Raw genomic sequence first — 4,844 nt, 5'->3', positions numbered from 1 at the left:
CAGAGAAACCCTGTCTCTAAAAACAAACAAAAAGAGGGCAAATAGCTACCAAAGGCAGCAGTGTTTCTGTTTGTTTTAAGACAGGGTCTTTCTTAATTATGTAGACTTGGCTGGTCCTGAACTCATTGAGATCTGCCTGCTTCTTCACCCCAGTGCTGGGACTAAAGGCTATGTGCTTGATTTAAAATATTTAGCCAAAATTTATATAACTGGGCTTTCTGCCACACCCTAGGGTTACAAAAGTAAATGAAGCCTCATCTATCCAAAAAGAGGCCAAAACCCTTTCCTATTGATCAGAGAGGGGAACTGAGGTCTGGAGACATTAGTCGTGTTTTTCTCCAGTGTCAAGAAACAGGCAGTGGCAACTACAGACATAAACAACCTGCTTATTGCTGGGGAATTCGAAGTTAACCTGCCACTGCTAAGGAGGTTCAGCCTGAAGGTTTTCCACAGCAGAGTCTTCTCATAATAAATCAGTAAAAGTGTGTAGGGGGTGGTTCTGGGCTCCGTGGTAAAGCATTGGCTGTGAACTATGAGGAGTTGAGTTCAGAACTTCCGGGCTCCCGCAAAAGTTTGTAACTGCCGTGGGAGGAAAAGATGATTCTGGGAACTCATGTGACTGCTGTCTAGCCAGGGAGCCCCAAATTCAGTTAGAGAACCCATCTCAAAAGATAAAGTGCAGGACTCCGACATGGTGGCAACAGCTTGTACTCCAGCACTTGGGAGACAGAGGCAGGTGGATCTCTGAGTTCTGGGGTAGCCGGGCTTAGTGAGAGCCTGAGTCTGTTACAAACAAAAGAGGCAAAGGCCCCCTGCCAAGCCTGATGATCTGAGTTCTGGGAGCCACATGGGAGAAGGAGAGCGCAGACTCCCACAAACTGTCCTCTGTACCTGGCATTCACTTGCACACACAATAAAAGAAGAAATAAATAATGTAAGCAAATAATAGGCCATCGAGGAATGTCAGCCTATGACCTGAACAGGCACGCGTGTGCCCCACAGCCCCACCACACACACGCACATACGCACATGGTTTTGTAAATATTTCCCACCTAATCTAAATGGAAGTAGAAAGCCAAGTGTTTCTAAAAGAGAACAGACCAACCAAGTGGCAGCTGCGGTCTTATTTACACTCTGGAGGGCCAGGGCGATTGGCCCCGTGGGCCACACCTTTACAACTCTCTAGCCTACTAACTGGCTTGTCGATCGGTTAAGGCTTGTTCTTTCTTCTTTAAGCTTGTTTATAAGTTCGCGGTCAATTTGAATGCGCGGGCCTGCCAGCTGATGGCTTGATTCAATTTCTCAGGAAATCCATACCTGCCAAAACGGTACAGGGGAGCGCCACGCCTGTGGGTCTCGGAGATTCAGGGCTCCCATGCTAACTGGCTGGTATAAAAAACCCACACCTCCTTCCGCAGCCCTTGCGTTTGTTTCCTGGGGAAGCATCTGGGACCGGTTATGCAAGCTCGCACATTCCGGAGAACTCGCAAGTCTATTGTCATCTGACTCTAATTACCAAACGGAGCACAGGAAGTCCGTGGGAAAGTCCCACAGCTCTCACGATGCTCAGGGAGGCGTTCACCCTTGAAGACCTTAAAGAGCTCCTCTGCCGGAGCTGCAGCATACCACCCCACATTCTTGGCCTTGGGGGATGGGGCCATGAGGGTTTCAGTCCAGCTGAGTCCAGTCACTGTTCTGAGTGATTCTCTGGCAATCCCTTGTCACGGAGCTGGGTCTATGGAGTCCCTGTTCCCCATGGGGCCCTCAGCAACACAGGAGAAGGCCCTTAACACCCTTTTGTTGTGTAAGTAGGTTGTTTGAACCGGACCCCCTGTACCCCAGGCTGACCTCAAACTTGCTTTGCAGCTGAGGAAGATCTTGAATGGTCTTGCTGCTTGCTCTTCCCAAGGGCTGGGTTTACAGGTGTACACCTTCAAGCCGGGCCTAGTTTAGTTATGCTTTTGAAGGCATCACTAAATTGTGAACATGTTTCCGTGTATCTACAAACACACATGCATGGTTATTAATAGTATTAATAGTATTTTATGCTATGACTATGTCCCTAATTTTACAGTCAGCCACTGTTTACAGTTTTCTGCTCTCACATGCTGACCTGTCTCTCCTCATAAGTTTTCACGTCCTCGAATAAATTTCCCTTAAATACGAAAATACTAGGTCATGAAGCAAATATTTAGGGTAAGTGCTGGCTGCTTTTGCGTCAACTTGATGCAAGCCAGGGTCACCTGGGAAGAGAGACGCGCCATCGAGAAAATGCCTCCACAGACCGGTCTCTAAGCAAGTCCTTTTCTTGATCAATGATTGGATGGGAAGGCCCAGCCCACTGCGGGCAGCACCACCCCTGGGCAAGTGGTCCTCGACTGTATAGCTGAACAAGCTGAGCAACAAGCTGAGCAGGCCAGAAAGCAGTGTTCCTCCTCCGCCTCTGTTTCGATTCCTGCCTCCAGGTTTCTGCCTTGCGTGTTGCTCTTTATCTCAGCCACAGAAAAGTAAAGAAAGACTTTTGATACCATATTACCAAACACCTTCTAGAAACTGTGTATCCAGAGACTGGGAGGAAGGACCATTAAAGGCTTCAGACACAAGCAAGAGGACCTACATTCAGACCCCTAGAATTGACATATGGAACCCCAGGGCTAGAATGGAGGAGAGGCAGGCGGATTCCTGGGTCTCATTGGCCAGTCAGCCTAGCCAATCAGGGAGCTCTAGGTTCCATAAGAGACCCTGTCTCAAAAGAGGGATGTGGAGAATGACTGAAGAAGATGCTCAGCGTCTAGACACATGCACGTGCACCCACATGAGCAGATGTGCACACATACCCACAGAAAAAACAAAGATAAAGAAATTATGTGTGGGACTGAAGAGATGGCTCAGAGGTTAAGAGCACTGGCTGCTCTTCCAGAGGTCCTGAGTTCAATTCCCAGCAACCGTCACAACCATCAATAATAAGATTTGGTGTGCAGGCATACATGCAGGCAGAAGACTATATAAATAATAAATTAAAAAAATAAATTACATATGTTACCAGGCAGTGGTGGCATCTGCCTTCAATCCCAGCACTCCAGAGGCAGAGGAAGGCATATTTCTGTGAGTCTGAAGCCAGCCTGGTCTACAAAGTGTGTTCCAGGACATCCAGGGTTACCCAGAGAAACCCTGTCTGGAAAAATAAAAAAAAAATAAATAAATAAAAAGCAATTATGTGTGCATTTAAGTCCCCACCATCAGGGTACACCGAGTCCCAGCCCTGGCGGCAGTGCTCTTGTTGGTGAAGACTTTGGGTCTGTAGGAAGAGCTGCTGAACAATTGAAATAGTTTTTAAAGGTGTTTTTAAGGTCATGTGCTATATATGGCCTCTTATACAATACGTCCCATGGGACAACTCTTTGTTCCACAGAACATGGAGCTAATAAGGTCTCCTGATTCACTGACATCAACATCTTCCCTGGCTGCTAACTTGTCAGTTGATAAGCTACAAACATCTGGAATTTTCCATGGACTAAGCAGGCCAATGTTTGTTGTCCGGCTTATGACTTTAGTTCAGGAAGAGACTTGGCAAGTCAAGATCCTATGGACAAAGAGCCCATATTTTGCTACAGGAAAAAAAGCAAATCAAACAGATTTCCATTGTTTTAGTAGATGATTAAAACAGCTTGACCTAGGTGCCAGACAGTGTGGCTTCCACTGTTGGGAACAGCAGGCAAGGAGGGAGGCCACACCTCAACTCTGACTTGCCTTGGGGGAGGGTCTCCCCATGTGGTCCAGGCTGGCCTAGAACTCAAGACTCTCCTGCTTCAGGGCCCAGCTGTGGTCTGCGGATGCCAGCGCATTGTGCTTGGACTTGCCAGTCATCTCTTTGCCCTTGCCTCCTTTGCTGTCTTTGTTTTCTTGTGGCGTCACATGACATCCGTGAGCACCATCTTTTGCATACCAAAAATAAATGGTTCTTTTTCAAAAAAAATAATAAATTTATTTATTATTTGTACAGTGTTCTGCCTACAGGTCAGAAGAGGACATTAAACCTCGTAACAGAGGGTTGTGAGCCACCACCATGTGTGTGCTGGGAATTGAACTCAGGATCTCTGGAAGAGCAGGCAGTGCTGCTAAACTCTGAGTCATCTCTCCAGCCCCCAAACGTCCTGTTTTAAGCTGGGGGTATACAGCTCTGTGGTATATTGCTGGCCTAACGTGCACAAGGCTCTAGGTTCCAACCCAGCACCACCCAAAAAACAAATATACTAATTGGACGATAATAATGAGTGCTAAGACCAAGACACTGGACTAAAGTATTCTCTCTCCCTTGCTCGCTCTCTCTCTCCCCATCCCCCCCCCTTTCTTTCAAGACAGGATTTCTCTAGGTAGCCCTAGCTGGAACTCACTCTATAGACCAAGCTGACCTCGAACTCACAGAGATCTGTCTGCCTCTGCCTCCTGAGTGTTAGAATTATTAAGCCTGGCTACTGTCTCCATTTCTGTCCTCAGCCATGACACATGGATCTGACAATCTCAGCGAGTGTCCCTCTAGAGTCTGAGCCACATGAAGTACAGTCTTACTATGTAGCTTAACTGGCCTCAAATCCGCAGGGGTCATCCTGTCTGAGTTCCCTAGAGGAATGAGTACCACATCAGGCTTTTGGAGGGGGTGTTGTTCTTATTTCTGGCTTTCTTGTCTGCGGGGTTAGAGAGTGGAGACGTTATGGGAGGGAAGGAGACACAGACACGCGGCGGTCCCACGTGGGTGCACTTTAATGGGGGAGAGGTAACGACAGCTAAGGTACAGGTGTGGGGAGACGAAAGGAGAGACGGGAAGAAGGGAGGGGGCTCGCGGC

The sequence above is a fragment of the Microtus ochrogaster genome, chromosome 10 (genome assembly GCF_000317375.1).
Source record: "Microtus ochrogaster isolate Prairie Vole_2 chromosome 10, MicOch1.0, whole genome shotgun sequence".
NCBI lineage: Eukaryota > Metazoa > Chordata > Mammalia > Rodentia > Cricetidae > Microtus > Microtus ochrogaster.
Note: the sequence above shows the minus strand (reverse complement) of the source record.